A 23260-nucleotide genomic window follows, 5' to 3' on the forward strand; every position below is an offset into this window, starting at 1 on the left:
AACTTCACATGGGCCTAGCCATATTCTTCATTTTGCAGGGTGCCACAGTCAAGTGACTTGTGCTCTGATAAACTTCAGTCACACTTTACTGCTGAGCTGCAAGTTGGAGCAATATCTCCAGTCCCTTTCCCCCCCATCAGCTCATCAGCAGAACAATGGTAAGATAGTATCTCCCAGTAGATATCAGAATAGCACTCAACAGTAAGAATCCAAGTCTGGCTTGGGACTCCTCCAGTTACATGGGAGTAGGAGAAACAATAGGTTACCTGAAAGCAATTCTAATGTGTAGTGCTGGTTCCTTCTGAAAACTCAGGCACAATGCAGAGATGGCTGCCTACCCACCAATATTAAACTAAAAAGAAAATACATTTGCTGGTTCAAGAATAAAAATTAAAATGGTAGAGTGAATTATTTGCTATGTAAACAGTATAATTTAGAAATAAAAAGTACACCATAAGAAATCCCTATAATGTGGCAAGCTATCTGGCTATACACGCACTGATATTATCATACCAAACGAGGCTGAGGGTATGAGCTATCTTTGCTGCAAAACAATGGTCGCAGGAAAGATCGTAATTGTAATATGTATGGGGCCCTTCACACGGGCCTCCCCAACTGATATCTGCAAGAAAATCTGCAAAACGTTAATCAAGCAGGTTTAAAAATCCTGTTGGGATGAGACACACATTAGTTTGTTGATGTGTCCTTGCCCGCAAGCATACATCCTGTAAATGTGATTCACAATGTGATTCCCACCCTATGGGAAATAGCAATGCATATTTCAGAGCTTTCTGGATAAAGGTTGCCTACCTGCATATTACTGTGCACCAAGATGTAAAATTTGGGCACAGCCTCATAGTTCCTCAGGACTGTCTGTTAAAGGAGAAGGAAAGTAATTTTTTTTACTGCCAATAGATTTAAACAGCTTTACAAGCTTCCTCCCTTTGCTTAAGATAGTAGCTACCATTTTAAGTAGCTTCCTTTTTGCAGTCTAGCCATTATAGCTGAGATCACACATTCCTAAGGGAGGGGGGAGGGAGATCTTAGCATTCTGGTGGGAGGGGCAGGAGAGGGGAGAGAGAAGAGAGCTGTGCAGACTCTGGCCACGGGAATTAAGGATGTCTCTGAGAGAGTCAGACACTGGAACATCATGTTTACAAAAAAAGAGACAATAAAAACAAAATGTTTTTTTTGATAGAGGAGAGTGCAGCAATACTGTAAGTGCTTATGGCTGTATTTACATAGACCTTTCTGATAAAGCTTACTTAGTTTTTACCTCTCCTTTACCGCTCCTTTAAGGACTTCTCTGTTAAACCATAAACAATGTTTAAATAAACGTAAATTATCTTACAGATAATTAATATACGTATATTGAAACTACTATTTAAAATGTATATTGAAACTACTATTTAAAATGTTTTAGATACAAATATATTAATAGTTTTCACTTTTGAGGCTCTTAGCAGGGTCTACCATGTAGTTCTAATAAACACAGTACATGTATGGGAACCAGGAATCCTGACATCCAGAAAGCTAAAGATTACAGAAAGGCCAACTCCAATAGAGCCCATTTTAAGCAAATAAATACACATATGTTTTTTCAATTATTTCCTTTCTCTCTGTAATAATATAACCGTACGTTATACTGGATATTAACTAAGCTGTGTTAATCCATATTAATGGCAAAACAATCCTATCGTGTTTAATGTTGAAATGTTTTTTGAGTAGACGAGGTATAGTGATCTAAATAATGATCCCTCATCTGGGAAACTCCGGGTCCCAAGCATTCCAGGTAACAGATCCTATAACTGTACTTTCGATGGGAAGGAGGAACTAGGGCCTAAAGTAGCAATATCAGCATCCTTGAGGGCTTAGCATACTTCATGCCGATTTAAAATTGCTCTGACTGCAAAAAGGAGGTCTATATTTTATAAAGTTTAAAATATTTGAAAATCAGTCACTCATTCTTCAAAGACCTTACCACATATTCACATAGTAAGCAAATGTATTTCTATTAACTATTGCGTGTTTATGGGATCTTAGATCAGCCCCACTGGCATTTGCCAGAATCAACAGATTGCTAGTCCTAGTTCCATCTGCCAGTATCATAATGGAAAAGCAACTGTGTTTTTATGGCAGATATTTTAGATATTCACTCAGGATCACAGCTTGTGTCCCACAGGACAAAGAAGGATGAAATAAGCTTTCCATTACAAGCTTTAAATGGCTCCCCGACAATTCCAACATCGCTGCCTAAAACGCTTGAGAAAGCCCTATGGCGCATATGACATTTTTTCTAATAGTTTAAAACAAAGGCAGAAAAAAGGCCAACTAAACCTGTAACTTCACACACTGGTTCAATGTCAGCCACATTTTACAGGGCTGTATTCATCAGGGTGGGCCAAGTCACGTCATTGTCCCCTCTTTTGCCCCCTGACTTGCACATCAGTCAGAAACACACATTAGGGTGCACTAGCAAAGCTGCAAGTGAGCCCTGTACTTACTGCTTGCCCTGTGCCACACAGAAGGGACAGGGCTGCCTTGTGCTTGCCCGTGCAATGCTCTGTGCCTAGTGCCAGATTTCCACCATGGCAGAAGGTGCAGAGAGCAGCTAACAAGAACTAAGAAGCACACATTTGCAGGGTTAAACTTAATGAACCTTATTAATGTTATAGTAAACAAAATATAATCTGATATAAGCATTTCATGGCATTTGTTTAGTTGCCCATTTTTACCATGAGAAAAAACATATGCAAACATCTCTTTTCTTGCAAATTACAATATACGTGGGTGCACTCTTGCCTATGTTTACATTCTTCCATTGCTTACTGTAAATATTGTTTGTGCTTGTAAAACTGTACATGTTCAGTATGCTTTCTATAAACAACAATGTGCAATTCCGAACTTACGCTTTTTAGCGAGGGGGTTCATGCCTATGTGTACACATAACACAAAGTAATTAAACAGACATAGGCTATTAAGATAGCAGCCTACAAGGAGTGCTGAATAGAAAAAAGGGTTCCTTATATTCAGAATAAAAATATAAATGCACAAGCTTAGTTCCCATCGCATTGTTTGGGTTGGAATAGAGATTACACCATTCCTTCCATGGACATGCACTTGTGGGTACACATGCTGTCCCATGCATTCCTGCTAGGTACCTACAATTCTAAGTACTTATTCCATCCTACGTACTCCACCCTCAGATCTGCATATATACACAGTGCTATATACTGAGCCTTATATTGTCAACCTCTTATATTTGTCACTAATTTCCCACTCACTTAGATTGGGACCTTCATCCTCTTTTGTCTTTAACACCTGTGCTTTAATGTAACTGTACTTTGTATTTATTACTGTATTAACCATTGTTTTTACAGTGCTGCGTACATAATTAGTGCTAAATAATTAAAAATATACATACTTACATATTTTTTGTGCCGGCGGGACAACAGGAAAAAAAAACAGAGCCGCTTCTGGCTACCTTGAGTACAAGGTACGCACGGGCGGTGGAGGAGGGTTGCGGTATTGGGTGGACCTTACAACCAGGATGGTGGGTGTGGGGGCAGTGCAAATTTCTAATACAAATTTTATCTCTGCTAAATATGTAGGTATAGGATCTATATCCAGACTGCTTGGGACCTGGGGTTTTCTAGATAAGGGATCTTTCAGTTAACAGGGAATTAAGGTCAATAGCTTGTAAACCCTTTATTTTCGGTAATGCATATATACTGCAAAAATGCTTCTTTAAAGACACATGAAAGCCATATATAAATGTTATTATAAAGGTAAAACACCCCTTTAACCACTGTTACAAATATCTTCAGTCTCTTTCCTCCCTCTTAATTCTATTTGTTTGACATTTCTATTGAGAATACAAAATGCACTGTAAAGTGTTTTGTAGAAAAACAAGGTGCTCTGAGGTAGAGAACAAATACAATATATTCATATAGAAAACACAGTGTTGTTGAAGGCTACATCTTTATTAAGGTTTCTTGTTTAATGTCATGTTATGTAATGTTTTTTAAACATTAATAAAGGAACAGTAACACCAAAAAATGAAAGTGTATAAAAGTAATTACAATATAATGTACTGTTGCCCTGCATTGCTACAACTGGTGTGTTTGCCTCAGAATGACTACTATAGTTTATATAAGTAAGCTGCTGTGTAGCCATGGGAGCAGCCATTCAAAGGAGAAAATGCACAGGTTACTTAGCAGATAACAGATAAACCCCATTATATGGGGCTTATCTACTATGTATCTGCTATGTAACCTGTGCCTTTTCTCCTTTTTTCCAGCTTGAATGGCTGCCCCCATGGCTACACAGCAGCCTATTTATATAGTAGCTTTTCTGTAGCAAAAACACCAGTTTTTTGCAGAGCAACAGCACATTATATTTTAATTACTTTAAAACACTTTAATTTTTTGATGTTACTGTTCCTTTAAGCAAGAGTTTACTTTATGAAAGTACAGCATCCAAAGACCATCAAGCAAGTCAAAGACCACCAAGATAATCAGGCATGTACTTACAATATTTTGAAAGCTAAAAATCATCAAAATAAAAACAATATGATTGTGAGGAAGTGATTGATAATGTCACTCAAAGACATGTTCTCTGGGGTGCTCTCTTCCATAGTGGGGTCTCATAGCAAGCATACTTTTATCTTCCCAATGACCCTTGCAACTATTTAAAACACAGATCAAATACAAAAGTTAATAAGTTAATAACTTTACTCTTGCATTCAGACTTCCTGGTTGTTGGGCAAGGGGTTGTTCACCTTTTGTAAAGTCCTTAGGACTTTATAAAAGAAACACTTTTCCAATTAAAACTACCTAGCAAAAACGAGTTTTTTTACTAGTTAATATTGCCCCTTACCATGGTCAACCTTGGTCTTCCTATCAGTAGACGGGGGTCCAACCCACTCCTTTTTTTTTTTCATTAACGCAGAGACCAGCAGCAGGCAGTTTAAGAGCTACTGTGCATGCTTGCCCCCATATGTTCATCATTTGCATAGCATGGCAGCCAATTTATGCTATGCAAGCAAACTGGGACAGGACATACAACTGTCATCGGTGGTGTCCTTTCCCTGCTGATCTCTGCAAAGGCACTTAACCTTGAAATTGGGTATGTGCAAATTTGGATCACTTTTAGCTACATAAATATATTTAGAAAAGTGTTTCTTTTGTAAAGCCCTGCCACACTGGTAGGACTTTGCAAAAGGTGTGCAAACCCTTTATTCCTAGCAGTCAGACAGATAGTAAAACTTTCATCAAATCACAAAAATAAAAAGTCTAACTGCAAATAGTTTACTAAAGGTTAATTCAGTGAACTTTCCTTTTAAGTGATTTTGAAGTGTTCATGGGGCTAGTCTCAGGTCTCTGCACTCAGAAACGGAGATACAGGCCTGAAGGCGCAACCCAAAGGGGAATCTGTGCCTGTTCTTGCACTTGCCCCATGCATTGTAATTAAGCCCTCTAGTAAGTAAAACAGGATTGGATAGGTTGTGCTGAAATTGATTTTTATCCAACTTACATCCCACAGATATAAGACTTAGGGACAGATTCATCAAAGTACGAGTTTGAATCCCGAAATTGGTAAAATTCGGATTAGGTACAAAAATTTCTGATGATCGAAAATGTGACGAAAGAGCTTACGAAAAAATCGCAACAGTCATGATAATATTGTATTGGCGATCCGAAAGTCATGAAATTTTCGTATTCGAACGATCGTAAATGGTGGGAAAACCTTTCTGACTTTGATCCTTCAGTGCGTGTTTTTTAAAGCCTCCCATAGGACTCAATGGCACTCTGCAGCTCCAACCTGACCCAAGGAAAGTCATGATAACAAAGCTTTAATGAATCGGAAACTTTCGTACTCGGCGCGACAAATACGCAGATTGTCGCAAGGTACCAAAAAGTAATGCAAATTAACGAAAAAGTCGCAAAAAATACACACAGTATGAAAATAGGATTTTTTTGTATTTGGATTCAATCGTACTTTAATGAATGTGCCCCTAAGTATGTATTTACCTTGGACAACTGGTAGGATCATACCAAAGTGTACTTGCATGCAGGTCAGATAGTCAACAGGTAAGTATAAGTATGTGGAATATGTTTAACTATTTAAATAAGGGACAGTTATAATATGCCAGTATTCAGCCTTGTTTACATGACAAGATAAAGTGTCTATTTGTGTGTTTTAATATATAAGATTTTCAGTGCAAATGAAAAACATAAAGCACATGCTCAAACACCTTATGCCCACTATCTGGTTATAATGAAAATTACATTTTGCCAAATAGATTATCCCCACCATATAAAATGCCTTATTCATTTTTCTAAAAACCTCAGCATCAGATCATTTTTTAGGTATGTGGATGAAAACCAAGTGGTCACTTACTTGGTTTTTCAGCTCCTGACTTCTTGCTGACCATAGTGGAAACTGTGAATGTGCAAGTAGTTGCACCCATTGGCTGCCTTTGTGTAGGAAAAAAGCATCATTGTGCAACCTTTGATGCCCGTGTTCCTATTGGAGTGGCACCAAGAATGGGCAGATGACACGGCCTCTCATGTGACAAACATGTTAGATTAAACAATTGGGTTTATACACATGAGCTTGAAATTACACTTGGCACAGCTTCTGAAAGCCATGCAAGTGCAATCTGGTGAACATGCTCAAAGCTGAAGGTGAAGGGGAGGTCTTCTTCATAAACAGATGTGAACATCTTGCCAGAATCAGAAAAAACTTGGAAGAAAAAGTGTGTGTGTTTTTTTTTTTTTTAAGTAAAGGCATTGTAACACATAATTTACTTGTAGCTTTCTTTGTTACAACTAATTGTGCATAGTTTGCACTGGGCTGATCAGTTGCGGCCATATTTGTATCACAAAGCAGTTCTAAGATTATTTATGGCAAAGATTCTAGTCATGACAGCATTTAGACAATGGTAGTTAAAGATCCTAAATGAAGGCCATTATACACCCTTCCTCCTCCCATGACAATCATCTCCACTCCCTGGTGCAGTGAACCCCATTTTTTATTTAAAAAAAAAAAGCACTGGCCCTAGAGCACTTACTGAAGATCCTCGACAATCACAGGTTGGGAGCATGGGAAATTCATTAAAGGGGATGTTCACCTTTATATTAACTTTTATAATGATGTAGAAATTGATATTTTGAGGCAATTTGCAATTGGTTTTTATTTTTTGCAGTTTTGCAGTTATTTAACCTTTTGTTCAGCAGCTCTCCAGTTTGGAATTTCAGTAGCTATCTGGTTGCTATAGTCTTGTTTACCTTAGCAACCAGCCAGTGGGTTAAACAAAAGACTGGAATATGAATAAGTGAGGGGCTGAATATTAAGATAAGTAATAAAATGTAACAATATTAATAAATTTGTAAGTGCACAGAGCAATAGTTTTTGGGTTTTGGGGTCAGTAACCCCTATTTGAAAGCAGGAAAAAATGTAAAACAATTTAAAATGTAAAAAAAGTGGAAGACAAATAGTTTGAAACCTATAAAATATAAATAATGAAGACCATTTGCTAAGTTGCTAGGAATAGGACATTCTATAAGTTAATTTAAAGGTGAACCACCTCTTTACGGCTAAACAAGTGAAAATCTTGGCAAAAGTAAACTTCTTTTTTAAATCACAAGACAGGGACCCAGGCAAATGTATGGGGGAGCTCCACTAAAGGGGCCATTTTCCCCAACCCTATGATAATAATCCCTGATTTCACTCCCTGGTCCAGTTTGTTGCTTCTCAAAAAATAAAATAAAAGCTGGCCACAGAGCACTTACTGGAAAACCGGACACTGCAACCTTCTCCCCAATCAAAGGTATCTCTTGCACTCATTAAAGTTGGGAGTAGAGGCAATACATTAAAAGCTGAAAAAGTCCTGAATTTGCATGTACCAACTCAGGGAAACTTAAAGGATAGCTGATTTCAGTTAGATATAGGGATGCTGGAATCTGCAGTAAAATACCTTGGGGTAAAAAGGTATTAATTGCCTCAATAAGGGTGCATAACAATAACCATAAAAATTTTTTTGTTTCTTTTTAATGCAGAGCTGTTTATAACATCAACAGAGGCAATGAGAGTTGTGTATGCATCTCTGAAATTTCTGTAAAAGAAGGTGAAAGTAAAAGCTATGTATTCAGAGGAATTCAGAGGATGATTTTGTTTCATGTTGGGTGTATTGGAGAGCGTCTGGAAGTGCACAGAGATGCTGTGTTTTAATTGGAAGGGAAAGAGGGGCAGCGTCCTGGTGTTTAAGAGTGTGGGTGAGGTATGTGTCCCTCATGTTTCTCTGTCCCTCCCTTTTAAACTTATGAATGGGGTGGAGTGTTTAAGTTGAATGAGACCCTGTGTTTCTTGTTTCCCTAAACTTGCATACAGCTGTCCAGCCTGCTATGGGGGAGGACTTGGCTAATTAGACGATTCTGGGAATGCTCGTTAATAAAAGCACTGTGTCTCTGTTGCAGCTGCAGATTTGCCTTTCCTCTGGTTCTCATACATAAATTACATTAAATGAAATTAAAAGTGCAAATTGATAGTTCTTCATAAATTCAGTTGTGTAAATATGAGTTAACCCAGAGAGAGGCATGAGGCTATTACAGCAATGACAGGTACCACAGGAGCCATCCTATCAAACACTCGGTACACTGAATATGCCAGATAATGTGAAGACCTGCGAAAAGTGAAAGCAAATTCATTACTATGCAAGTCACACTGATTTGTGTTCTACATCTCCAGAACTCTGAAATGCTTAAGAAACCAATATAGTGGATGAACATGATCATTAAGAAATTAGCTATGGCAATCCAACTTCTGTGGTACCAAGGGATGGATTTTTTTCAGGCCTAAGTGCTGGAAGGCCAATCATAGAAGGCAAATGCTGACAAACTCCTAAAACAAACACCCCGCCAGGTTCACCTCCCACAGGCAGCATAGGGCAGACAGTGTGGTGCACACAGGCACGGTAGGGAAGGTACAGTATGGCACACAGACAGCATAGGGCAAGCAGAGTATAGCACACACACATGCAGTGTAGGGCAGGCAGAATATGGCACACATAGGCAGGGCAGACAGAGTAGGTAAGAAGACAGGGAAACCATCATCATCATCATCATCTCTATATAAGTAATGGATCATGACAACTCAAACATGAACAGTTTGTAATGCAGTACATACAGTGACACAATGCCAACACTGCCCTTACAGTCTGTCTGATGTGTGAACAGGTGAACAATACAGGAGCTTACAGTCTAAGGTCCTAAAGGCCAGGGGCTTGCAGGTGTGAACGGCGCAAGGACTTACAGCATGACTGTGAAAACAAAAAAGGGGCATACAGCATAACTCTTAAGCGTGAACAATGCAGGAGGCCAGTTAATCTCAGTACTGATACAATTTAAAGCTTACACACCAGCCAGACAGATTGGGGGGCGCACAATGGGGAACAACCTGACCAAGAGAGATGCTGGTAGTTGTAGCCAACATCATATAGGCAGCTGGCAGTTCTACAGGATATGCTAGCAACAAATGTAGTGAACCTACATTTAAGAATGCACCAGACAGACACAAAATGAAGTATGTACAAGTACTTGTGTGCATACATGCTCCTTTGCAACTTGAGGCGGGCCCCAATGCACCCTCTGATAACTTAAACACAAGTGCACGCACTGGCGAACAGAGGCAAGGAAATTATCATGAGCCTGGACATTATTTTCCAGTGTTCCCTTAGTGAGTGGTGTCATCAGCCACAACTGAAATGCTCCAAGTGAATCGGACACTACTGCTGTTAATAGTGTCACACAAGAGAAAAATGTGCCACAATTCACAATTGTTTATAAGAACCTACGCTAATTTGCAACGATGTTGGTGAATCACACACAAGTTTCAGTGGTTACAACAGAATATGCACCTGCAATTGGAAATTTAGGGGAAACTCTTTACTGGGTAAAAAAACATAGCAATTTCCATCCAAATTTGCATTTGTAAACACGGTAGATACATTGTGGAAACATATCTTATATGAAATAAGGCTGCTAGGTATGGAATGTAGCACAGCAGCCCTATGCCATAAGAAGATTTAATAAATGTGTTTTTATTGGGTTTTTTCCCCACTTTAACCCCCTGCAGCTCTAAAATAGAGAAGCAAAACACTGCACAGTAATGCCAAGAGATATGTGCATATTCCAAACCCGAACACAATCTGTGCGTATGGAACAGTTAATATAAAAATGTAACCTAAGTGACTATTTTAGACAGTAGCAGAGTGTTGTACCGTGTTAGCCAAAAGATCAAAACCAGAAAATATAGGAGTAGGTGATACATTTTGTAGAATATAAAGTGTGAGTTTTCAGGACTACTTAGGTCCCTGCTTCAGGCATTGACCAGGGACCTAAGTAGTGCCAAAAAGCTTACATTTTAGCAAATCAGGATACTACTTTTGAAGTAGCTGGATGTTTCTCTGAGAAGCAACTTTGGGCTACTTTGTGACAATGCCATCCCACTGGCTAGAAAGTAAATCGTAGCTGTGATGTCCCAAAGTCGCCCGAAGTTGTCTTGAGAGGAAACTGCCCTAAAGCAGATTTGTTGCCTTTGTGTCAGTGCCCTAAGGCTAGAGGTGCCCATACACGCACCAAAATTATCGTACAAAACAAAGATGTGTACAGTATTCAATGCATGTATGGTTGGAGACCTGATATTGGCAAAAGCCTTGGATATCGGTCACCTCGTTGAATGAACAGAATGTAAAATTTATATTCGGGTGCCCTTGAAGATGCCCAAACATCTGCAAAACATTAACAGTGAATAGTCAGATAAGGGTAGAATTCCTTTTTTACCTGCATATCTGACGATTCAGTAGAGAAAACTGAAAAGTAACGTGTATAGCCACCTTTAAGCTGCAATGAAGGGAATGCCTGGAAGACAAGACAATGCACAGATGAATTGGATCATGATACACTGAGTGTGTCTGTGACATGGACATAAGCTGGCCATACACACACCGATAATATCATATGAAACCTCGTTTAGTATGATTTTCGGTGCGTTTATCGAAACTTGGCGAGGCGACCGATGTCGCAGGAGGCTGCAGATATCGGTCGACTCGCCGATCGGGCGGGTTAAAAGATTTTGATCGGGCGCCATAGAAGGCGCCTGAGCAAAATCTACGTTCAGGGCTGAATCGGCAGAAGGAGGTAGAAATCCTATTGTTTCTACCTCCATATCTGACGATTCAACCCTGAACGTCAGTGGAGGGTCGGAAGGATCTTTCATGCGACCAATGATCGCATGAAAGATCGAAAATCGCCACATGTGTGGCCAGCTTTACATTGTAAGCTCCACTGGGGCAGGAACTTATGCAAATGTTGTTAAGTTTTAGTAAAGCACTGTGGAAAATGTTATCACTGTATAAACAAAGGATAATAGTGTTATTTTAACTGACCTTTACACCTAATAAACACTTAGCCACAATGTCATCAATATTATAAAATAAACAATGTACTAGAAAACTGGTCAACTATTTAATACATTTGTTTGTAAAAGATAAACAATTACATACATGCAGCAAAGTCACACAGCTCCGTCTAAGTCATGACTCAGGCATCGCTTAGTACAGTCATGGTCACCCCACATTTTTAAAGGTGCAGCCCACCTTTAAATTAACCTTAGTATGATGTTTATAGTGATAATGTAAGACAAATTGCATTTGGTCTTGATGTTATGTGGGTTTTGACATATATAGCTTTTTAAGCAGCAGCTCTGTAGTTCAGAATTGTAGCACCTGGTTGCTAGGGTCCAATGTATCCTAGCAACCAGGCAGGGGAGCAAATGAAATACTGGAATAGGAGAGGGTGTGAATACTAAGATAATTCATATAAAGTAAAAATAAAATTGTAGCCTCAAAGAGCATTGGTGTTTTTTGTAAATGCAGGCACCATGAACTACCATGAATAACCAGAGATATTCATTTAAACGTTATAACAAAACTCGTGTTATGTACCAAATATAACCATTAAAGAGCTCTAATGCACAGGTGTGTTTTCCTGTGATTCCAGTGATAATCAGGGGACAGTAACACTTAGGAATAAACTGAAGCATGTATACAGAAGGCTAACAGTTTATAGCTGTGGGGCTTACAAATACAGCGGCCTCTGACCTATCAAGGTGCTGCTAGAAGTTCCAGTTCAGTGACAGCCGGGGGCCACCGGTTTAACATAAGAAGAATAAGCAGAGCAATGTCATAAGGAGCTTTCTGTAAACAAACATGACACTGTTTGGCAGGGGACTCCATAGTTACAGCTCATTTAAAAAAATACCGAGACATCAACTACTGACCTGTTTCCCATCCTAGGACATCTATGCACCAAATTCAAGTGCATCCTGCTTGTGTCCACCTCCCCCTCCCCTTTTGTTAAAAAATCTCCGTATTGCTAAAATCCTTATCGCACCTCCCCCACCGCTGGTAACTGCGACGCGATCTTCTCTTACTTTGTGCTGACAGGTCCCGCCTGCCCCATTCAGCCTCCTCCCTCCTGCCTGCGATATCAGTTATGCGGGCTCCCCTTACTTTTTACTGACAGGTCCTAGCTTCCCCATTCATCCTCCTCCCTGTGATGTCACGTTTCGTCCCTCAGTGCAACGTCGTTCGTGTGCCCTCCTCCGAGCCGTGTCATATCTCGGCCATTATTCTTAAGGGTTGCAGTAAACTGATTAGAAAGATCCAAGAATGACATCGCAGGTAGAAAGAATGATGACTAGGAAAGCAAGCTGTCAGAAAAAGTAATAGGATGTAGGGTAACTGAAACGGCAGGCAGGAGGCTAAATGGTGTATGTGGGACGTGTTGTGTCAGCACAAAGTAAGCGGATCCCATGACTGTTACCTGGGGTAGGGGTGGTGCGATAATCATTTCTTAGTAATACGAAGATTTTAAAGCGTAAGGGAGTAAGATGCACTTCAACATAGTGCGTAAACGTCATAAAATGGACGCCGTAACCATACCCATTGCCCTCCTAGCAGGCTTTTCCCCTGCTTGGGTCTCCGGGCAGTTCCGGCGGCTCCTTCCCCATTTCTGTCCCTGTTCCCGACTGGAACACTAAACACGTGCCCAGACTCGCTTTAAGCAGAGGGAGGAGCTATGCTGGACACGCCCCACAATACTAACGCGCCGAGCTAGGGGGCGGGGCCAGAAACCTGGCGTACCGGACCTTATTATTGTCTGGAGGAGTGGTGCGCTTGTAGTGTTGGGATGTTTAGCAAGCGAGGTTGTGCAGCTATAATTAAAATGTACTGCGTCTCACAGGAGTTCACTGTAAAAGGTGTAAGACCCACGCATATATTCATTGTAAAAGTGGTAAGACGCAGGCATATAGCGAGTACGAAATTGTAAGTATAATAAAAATGTACTACTTCTCACTATTGACTGTGAAATAGTGGTACCAGCTATACATATACAATATACAAGCGCAGGTGAAGCGTCTGTGGGACATATTTATTATAAACAGTATCAAGATTTGCGACACATTGCCATGCTTTGCTGCATAAAAACGTGTTTCATTATGCGTTCTTCCACTGGAACGTAAAGTATTTCAGTGGCTATGTGGTTGCTAGGGTTTTGTTTACCTTAGCAACCAGGCAGTGGTTTGAATGAGGGACTACAATATGAACAGGAAAGGGCCTGCATAGGAAGATTAGAGAATAAAAAGTAACAATAATAATGAAATTGTAAGCTCACAGAGCAGTAGTTTGTAGCTGCTGGGCGTCAGTGACCCCCCCCCCCAATTAAAAGCTCCAAAGTTGTAGAAGAGAAAGGCAATAATATAATAAAAAACAATTGCAAAGTTGTTAGAAATAGGGCATTCTATAAAATATTAGAAGTTAACGTAAAGGTGAACCACCCCTTTACATTACATGTGGTAAGAGCCAGGGGTGTTTCTGGTGTTTCCCCCATGTGCTTACCTCACACAGGGAGCCCAGTTGCACCCTCTGCGCTACAGCTGGCCATACATGGGCAGATTTAAGCTGACAATTCTGCCCCTTCAGACTCTTGAGTCCACTTCTAATTTACCATGTATGGGCCTTTCCCTTAACTGCATAGGTGATTTCAGTCTATCCAGGATCAGATCTTAACGCGTATAGCCACCTTAACAGAGATTCATTTTTGGTTTAAAACCAGAAAATTTGCTAATACCAGGAATGACTGATTGCTGCCTCTGGTAAATGCTGCCTAATAAAATTTGCACCAGATCTAGTTATGTATTGCAACCAATAGAACGTTAGCATTTATTGCTCACGTGACTAAAAGCAACCTGTTGATAGAATTACATGCAAATTGAGGACCAGAGTTCCAGCAGCTTTTGGCAGTGGTCAAAGGAACCATCATTTCCTAGCCTGTAAAGGAAGCCTGTAAAGACCCATCTGTTGAGGAACATACATAGTCTAATTTTGTCCCCTCCCTGTGGGAGTTTTTCCCCATTCTGTGATCAATATCTGACTAAAGCCTTTGACACACAATGTGTTTTCCCCATTACATAAATGCATTTTCATGCCAAAATCTGCCCTGTATGTGTGGTGACAGGCCAGGCAGAAGGCAGGAGATGGTGTTTTTTTTCTGATTGCATGTTTTCACCAGCAGAGAAAACACCCTGTGTGCCATTCATTAAACATTTTTAATGATCTTAATATTTTTATACTGGAAAGCTATTTAGAAAAGAAATATTTAGATAAAGTAAACCTTGCAAATGCAGAAATGTCAAACTGATTGCATGACTTGTTTAGAGAAGACCAACAATGACAAGGCTGAGGGAGCACACTAAAGCTGACAATACACACACAGATAATATCTTCATAAGATATCTGTGCGCATGTTCTGGGACTTGAATTTTGGCAGTTTACGTAACTATATTTCTAGTGCTACCCCTTGTCACTGGCACAGCAGTATGTAGGTAAAGGATTCTAAGCTAGTAGCTTAAGGTTTATTGGAAAAGCAGGTTGGTTTACAGAGCACTCCATCTGCCCCCTGTTATTTCTGACCTTTGCCACAAGCGGAAGGGATGGACCCCCCCTGCCTCCTGCTCAATACCCTCAACATTACATTCAAAACAATGCTTTATGTGAATGAGTAATTATTCCTCTCGAGGCAACTTGCGCGATTTCACTGAAATCGCGCCGCCGCGTATGCCATCCCACCGGCGATTACATTTTCGCCGGTGGGATGGCAATCCGGGGAGATTAGTCGCCCGCGAACAGGGAGTTTTGTCGCGGGCGACTAATCTCCCAGTGTGCCAGAGCCCTAAGACTATTGGGTCAGAGTCTGATTACTGACAAGATCCGATTATAAAATCTACAGTAATGTTTCTCAAAACCTTTATACAACAGTCCCACCGAGAAGTATTCTTTTGTTTTCATTTTGCCAAATCTATCCAGCCTGACGTAGCATGACCTAACTATAACCCAGCTCTAAAGAGATACACGCTTTTAGTTTGCTCCTAAAAAACAATAAAAGCGAATTAATCTCAGCAACTGCAAAATCAACAATAAGAAAGCTGAGAATAAGAGATCATTTACAGCCCCCCCCCCCACTGGCCTGGCCTGCCCTGCCCTGACCTGACCTTACTGCTTGTTATAGGGCAGGCAGCAAGGACAGGCTCCCTTACAGCCAGAATCCTGTGCTGCAACATAACCTGCATGTCTGAATTACTACTTGTCAGATTTTTGCAAAGGCTCTGAAAGTGAAAAATTAGCCTGCAAAACCCATTAGTGGTGATTATTGATTTACTCACCTTTACAGATACTGGTCACACCTTCATAAAGCTGCTGTATTAAAGTTAATGAAGCTGAGGAGAAGTTCTTAATTAAAGGGGATATATATAAAAGTGGTGCAGATGGCATGGTAGCATTGCTGGAGTCCTAGGTTTGATTGTAGCCAGCGCACTGTAAGCAGTCTGTATGTTCTTCTCATGAGTGCTTGGGTTTCCTCAAGGCAATCCATTTTTCTTCCCACACTCCCACAAATAGGCAGGTTGACTGATTTCTGAATAAAAATAAATAAAATAACTACACAACATTTTCTCTGCTTCAAAAAAAACAAAAGGGAACAAATGCCAGTTACTGCTCCGAATCGCCCATCCAGGAAGCCGTTGACTTTAAAGGGGTGGTTTACCCCTTTAAAAGGGGTGGTTAATTTTTATTATGTTATAGAATATCCTTTTCTTAGCAAATTTTCATTGGTCTTCCTTATTACTGTTAGTTTTTTCATTATTTGGCTCTTTATTTTGACTCTTTCCAGCTTTCAAATGGGGGTCACTGACCCCAGCAGCCAAAAACTATTGCTCTGTAAGGCTAAATGTTATTGTTCTTGTTAATTTTTATTACCTTTTTTCCTATTCAGGCCCCCCTTCTATTCACTTTCCAATCTCTCATTTAAACCACTACCTGGTTGACACTAGATGGCTGCTAAATGGCCTACATGGTGGATGATAATGGGAGCCAGTTTTGACCACTCTCCTTTTTTAAACCGCACCCATTTCAAACCACACCCATGTTATCAGAAGCACTTTTACGACCATAATGGCGGTTGTGCACCAAAAAGTCAAATGATTGGTGTAGGGATATGTGAAAGAATTCTATTATGTCATATTAAGACATACACTTAAATCCATATGCTGCCTCCACCTCCCCTGTGGAGGCACACAGGCAACATAGGGCAGGCAGAGAATGTCATACACAGGCAGGGTAGGACAGGCAGAGGATGGCATACACAGGCAGAATAGGGCAGGCAGAGTATGGCACACAGGCAGCATAGGGCAGGCAGAGTATGTCACACACAGGCAGAGTATGGTGCACACATGTATTCCTGCATATTATATATGAATTGGACAATGCAAGATGTAATTTACACAAATTTGCCATTTTGTCTGGGCTATTATACATGGAATTGGCACTGTATTTATCCTGCCATGAGTTCTGGGGTTTAATGGCAGCCAAGCCTTTGTGGGGTAAAATCCACCACTTGTGTGCAATTATCCATTAAAAGAGAAGGAAAGTCCTTTTGGCAAAAAAGGAGACAAGAAATCCTGTGTTTCCTTTGATAGAGGAGAGCAGCATTTCTGTGAGTGCTTATGACTGTATTTACATAGACCTTTTAAATAAAGTTTACTTAGTTTTTACCTTTCCTTCTCCTTTTAAAAACAAAAAAGATTCCCAGGTGGTGCCAAGCAGCCCGCACCCGGAGGGAGCTCCCAGTGCGGTCGGCCATGTTATTTAGCGTGCAAGTGGGTTATGAACGAGACTCCCCACTCATTATGCGCATGTGTGTGACGTAGCGTGGATGCAACCCACCTGCCTATGTCACACATATGTGCATAATGAGCGAGTTGTGGCACTAACCCTGTAGCGAGGTATTTTTTGAAAAAATGAATATTGTTTCCCCCAGCCGAAGTGCGGGCTCTGTTAGCCCACACCTCTGGTGAGGGAAGTCTTAGGGTAGTAGATGCCCTTTAAGGAGTAGGGCATATGAGCGCACTGTTACATTAATCACACCACCCTTAAGTTAGCAGTATTCTACTAATAAAACAACATTCTCTAAGCTGTTTCCTAAAAACTGGTTTTTGAGTTTTGTTTTGAAAGGCTGGCTACCCATCATCAGTTAATTACTCCACCCATCTTATGCATAGTACAAGTTATGAATCATAGTCTTCTCAAGTGGAAAGAGCAGAACACTGAGTTAGTAAAATCCAATTTATATCATAGTGCAGAGCTTTTATTAAAAAAACATGGATGGACAGATAGCTAAAATCCACAAATAATTCTATTGTCAAACGGCTAGAATAGTAATATACTGTAAAAGCAGATCTGCATAATTGTAATGGAGAAACTATTTCCAGTTGCCAGTAACAAGCCAAAAAGAAGGTGAGCTCACCATATTATTCACTTCCAGACTTTATTTATTGTTTCATGGTACTTAAGGTGTGGTTTCCTTACAAACAACTATGCGCCAGTGCCATTACTCAACAGAAACCATGGGACAGAAACACACAGATCCTTCCAAGGATATCACTCAGTAAATGCTCCTTTAAAGAGAACGTGTGGCCTTCTATTCAATACACTATCTCTACATGGTCATAAATAAATTACACTGCTCTGCTTAGGTCTGGAGTGAATGGCTAAAGTCATTTTACTGCTTATTTAAAGGAAAATACATGAAAGAAATAGGCCCTCATGAGGTGAGGGGGGTGCAGTCGAAGCCATAATCCCCCTCACCTCAAACCCCACTTAGCAAAAAATCTTCACCCAACCCACACCTCGTTGATGGATTACATCACAAAATTCCATGTTTTTACTCATAATGCAGCGTTTGTTCCCATAAGTCAAGCATAACTGCGGCCTTGCTTAGAGTTGTGTGTGCCACAATTGCCCATGCATTTTGATGCAAATCGGGCACACGTTACATCACTTCCAGAGTGTGTATGTTTAAAATTGTGTTTGCATCTGATTCACTAGGTGCAAGTCTGGCACCTACTGATGCATTTGCTCACCATTTGCCAGAATTTGCAGGATGGACATGTTTCACTCTTGTGGAAGTGAAAGATGTGTTTGAATGCAAGTACATAAATTGCATCAATATTATTATCAGTATTATTAGTATCCTTTACAAAGCACTGCAGAATATGTTGGTGCAATAAATAGAGATTTTACATTATTCACCGCCCCAGTTGAGCTTACAGTCTAAGGTCCCTATCACACACATACAGTAGGGCCACAGAAGCCAGTTAAACTTTGTGCAGGGTGTACGCCCCTATGTTGGTGGGCATGGCTTCACTTTAACAAAGTGCGGCTACCCCCTCTCCCCCCAGCTCTGCCACCAGAGTTCCTATGGAAATCCACAGTGGATGCTGGGGGCATATACAGTGCTTTGCTAAAGTATTCACCCCCCCTTGGCATTTTTCTTATGTTTAATTGCCTCACAACCTGGAATTAAAATGGATTGTTTTGAGAGTTTGCACCATTTAATTTGCAGAACATTCCTGCAACTTTGAAGATGTATTTTTTTTTTTTTATATTATTATAGTGGCGCAAACAACAAACAGGACTTATGCAACCACATTATTTTAGTTTTGGTTTTCTTTCCTTCAGCTAAAAGATTTCAGTTTGATTTTCAATTGAGTGGTACAGTTTATAGGTCACATTAAAGGTGGAAAAAGTTCTGAAATGATTAATCTTTGTCTAATTTTTGTACAGCACAGGAACCTGACATTTTACCACTGTGTATAGTTGGTGCTCGAAACGTTGTACCTTTTTTTCTTAATAAACGTGTTATTTTTTTGCAAAGTCCCTGTGTGTGCGGCTCACTGTCTGTATAAAAAAAATTTTTGCCAGCACCCTGGGCATTTGAACATCTATAGGGTGTGCTCTGTTTGTTCCTGAATATATATATATATATACATATATATATATATATATATATACATATATATATAGCAAAAAAAGGGAAAGTTGTGCTCAACCACTAAATTTTAAACCATTAGGCGGGGGTGCAATGAGGTTGTGACCACGAAATACATTATATTATATTACATTATTACATTATATATATATATATATATATATATATATATATATATATATATATACGTATATATACACACACACACACATAAAAAAAAAAAAAAAGAGAGAATAAATAAATATATAAGCCTTATTATAAATACGCCCCTACCTGTGTGTATGTTATTTGGAGTGTGGAAGAAAACCCACAGACCAAAGGAAAACATATATGTTCTATCTATTGCATTCATAGATTACCCTTAAAATAGCTAATTCAAAATTTCTCATGGCGCAATACAGTAGTTTTGCCTTAGCAATTTTCAGAGACAATTACCTTATCAGTAATTTAAAATTTTACTCCTAAGTTAAGGTGAATTATGTGTTTAGTACCCACATTTCCTACAGCTTGTTATGGCTCTGTGCTTTTCATAAGAGGGTACTTGGGCAGTCATACACCGTTATGCAGAGATATTTTAGCAAAGACATATAATTATGCACATTGGTAATATGCTAAATTTCTATAGCTGGCCAGAATGTGGAAATCAAACTTGCCATGGGAGCACAAGGGTCTACATATGATTTTGCATTTTGGGGTACCCCTATTCACAAAAAACTGACAGCAATGTTAAAAGGGGTGCTCCCTGCTTTTTTGATTTGTTCCTAATGCGATACTTTGCATTCAAAGTTTTTCTTAAAATATAGATCTTGCAATTATTGTTTTTAGCATTGCATTTGAACATTTAATCATAAAAACAAAGCATACTATCTGCATGAGCACTAGGAAATACTCCAGTAAGGTACTGCCCTCTTTTGGCCATATGGCTAAGTGCACTGTAAAAAGCAGGCCTATTGCTTTTTTTTCCAACTAAAAATAAATATATAAGCCATGAATGCTTACAAAAATAGCACAAACATACAATACAAACAAACTTAAAAAAAAAAAGACAGAAATTTGGCTCAAAGTTACCAAAGGAGGCTTTTGCCACTCCTGGTTAAGTGCTGCTCCCACCTTGTCTTATGGCTAAAATGGCACTTCATACAATGTTTTGGGAAATAAAGCAATGACAGCAAGATGTCTTATATAGAGTACAGTACCCAGGTATAATAGATGTGTATTTGGATGTAGTTTTATCACAAAACATTGTACAGGTATGGGACCTGTTACCAGAATGCTCGGGACCTGGGGTTTTCCAGATAAGGGGTCTTTCTGTAATTTGGATCTCCTACCTTAAGTCTCCTAAAAAAATATTTAAACAGTATTTAAACCCAATAGGTTTGTTTTGCCTCCAATAAGGATTCATTATACTTTAGTTGGGATCAAGTACAAGGTACGGTTTTATTATTAGAGAGAAAAAGAAAAACATTTTTAAAGACATGAATTATTTGATTACAATGGAGTCTATGGGAGATGGCCTTTCCATAATTCAGAACTTTCTGGATAATGGGTTTCTGGATAAGGGGTCCGATACCTGTAATACATATGGTGCATATGTGGGGAAAAAAAAGACTTATAAAAAGATTTATAAACCAAGCTATGTTATGCCAGTTTGTTCTTTGCTAATATTGCCTATACTATTAAGAACAACAGTGGCACTCATATTTATGATTACTAATCCTTGTATCCAAGAGAATATAGAAGATAGGGTTTTGCCAAATGCCTATTTTTTTTACATGTATTCCTTTAAACGTCAGCAGAAGTTTCCATTTCATATGCACTTAGATGGCAGACATTTTTTGAACATTTTGTGTTCTGTTACTTTTTCCTGGGGGTGGGATTTTTAGTTTACCTAGAAAAACTACATATTGTTTTTTTTCAGGATAACCTGTGCTTTCTAAATCTGAGTTTTTGTGTAGTTCCACTTCTGGAACAAGTTTAAGGGTGAACACACACAGAGCTACTAGTAGCAGCTATAGTATAGCTTTCCTATATAGGCCATTATTGGGTCAGTATCTAGTTTAGTTGTGGGTACACATCAATAAAAAAACAGGCACAACAGTAGGATACCATTTAAACAGTCCTTACCACAGCATAAACCATTTAAGAATCTTGGTTGGTAAAGTAAAAGGTAAAAACTGAGTAAGCTTTATCAGAAAGGTCTATGTCAAATACAGCCATAAGCACTCACAGAAATGCTGCACCGAGTCCTCTATCAAAAGAAACACAAGGGGCCTGATTCACTAAAGGGCGATAAAAATTATCGCACGCTTTTTTGCGTTAAAAAACGCAAAATAATTCACCATAGTATTATCACGTGCGAAAAATCGCCATTTTCGCATGGGTTATTTCTCGCACTAGTTTTACCGCATGCGTTAATTTCTGCGCTGAAAAGAATACGATCGCATGATTCACTATAACTTTTGCGCGCTAAATATCGCATTCGGCTATGTGAAAATTAACACCTACTACAGGCAGGCGAAAAATTATACAAAAGTACAGTAAATGATTTTTTGCAATAAAATATGGACTTACAGTGTTATTTATTGAAGTCTGTGTTTTCCCTAGAGTGACGCAGCCGCCAGTTTGCAGCGAAATGTTCATTTTTAATACAGTAATTTTCTGCAAGTATTGGCGTGTATGGCTAACATGGCGTGCGTTCATTTGCGCGACTATTTATATTTGGCTACAAGTGATGAAATGCTTCGCCAGGCATGGATTCGCAGCAAATTTTTGGACGTGCGTTGAATTTTTTCACGCGTTTCTCAAAACAATCCGCCAATGGCAAAACGCATGAAAAAATTCGCCACACATACAAAAATTGATACAAGCGTCAAAAAATAATAGTCACAGCAACAATTTTTTTGCCCGCACAACATTTTTGCCGTTTCGTGGATCTTTCGAAAGATTTGCTAATTTTTCACTAAAGATAACCAGAACACATTTGCTCATCACTAGTGGCTACTATTTATAAGCATCTACTATTTATATGATACTATTTATATGCTACCATTTATATGTGGCTAATATTTATATACACCATTTATATGAGGCGACAATTTTTATACACTATTTCTAAGCTACCATTCATATGCGGCGATTATTCGCGGGCGTAATTTAGCACATGTACCAGCAAATACCGCATTGAAATAGTCTTCGCGAGTTAAATAACGCATGCAATATCGCGCGTAAAAAAGCACGAGTATGCTTATAGTGAATCGTGCGAAAAATCGCCAAAATTAGGACGCGGTAAAAATTTTAGCGCACAATAAAAATAGCACACGTTTTATCGCCCTTTAGTGAATCAGGCCCAAGATTGTCTTTTTTTGTGTATACATGTTCTTCTGTATCAGATTTCCTCTCCTTCGGGGCACTGGCACTAGTCTGCACAGCTATCCCTTTTTTGTCTATGAAGATTCTCATTCATCCAGGTCATGATATACAGTATCTAGTAGAATTAAGTCTAAAACAACTGGACTTTTCTGAGTTTTTTCTTGAAAACGTTTCACCACTCATCCGAGTGGCTTCTTCAGTTCAAATGACTGGTAGGGAATTCCCCGGTATTTAAACTCTTGATGGTAGTAGAGTCACAGACATCCAATCACAATGGTTCCATTGAACTTGTTCAGTTAGGTGTTAGCTGAAACTGACAGGTGTAAGAAGGTATGATCCAATCACAATGGTACCAAGATTCTCATTGATGAAGGTGTTAATCCTTCAAAGTACATGACTGGAAGTGTGAACTGTTGTGAAACTGCCGGGGTAAGGATGTCAAC

General features: G+C 39.4%; 1 protein-coding gene across 5 annotated transcripts in view; it reads right to left on the reverse strand.

Moving 5' to 3' along the window:
- The window catches only part of tnk2 (tyrosine kinase, non-receptor, 2), a 95353-nt gene extending 81780 nt beyond the window's left edge, over positions 1 to 13573 (reverse strand). Inside the window, exons 1-2 of one of the 5 annotated variants that reach the window (XM_031901447.1) lie at positions 12343 to 13573; positions 10845 to 10922 (exon numbers count right to left, since the gene is read on the reverse strand). The gene's annotated coding sequence lies outside the window, so the exon portion shown is untranslated. The remainder of the gene's footprint in view (positions 1 to 10844; positions 10923 to 12342) is intronic. The other 4 variants (XM_031901450.1, XM_031901449.1, XM_031901448.1 and 1 more) reach the window with 4 other exon arrangements.
- Between the last annotated feature and the right edge of the window lie 9687 nt (positions 13574 to 23260).

Source organism: Xenopus tropicalis, chromosome 5 (genome assembly GCF_000004195.4).
Source record: "Xenopus tropicalis strain Nigerian chromosome 5, UCB_Xtro_10.0, whole genome shotgun sequence".
Taxonomy (NCBI): domain Eukaryota; kingdom Metazoa; phylum Chordata; class Amphibia; order Anura; family Pipidae; genus Xenopus; species Xenopus tropicalis.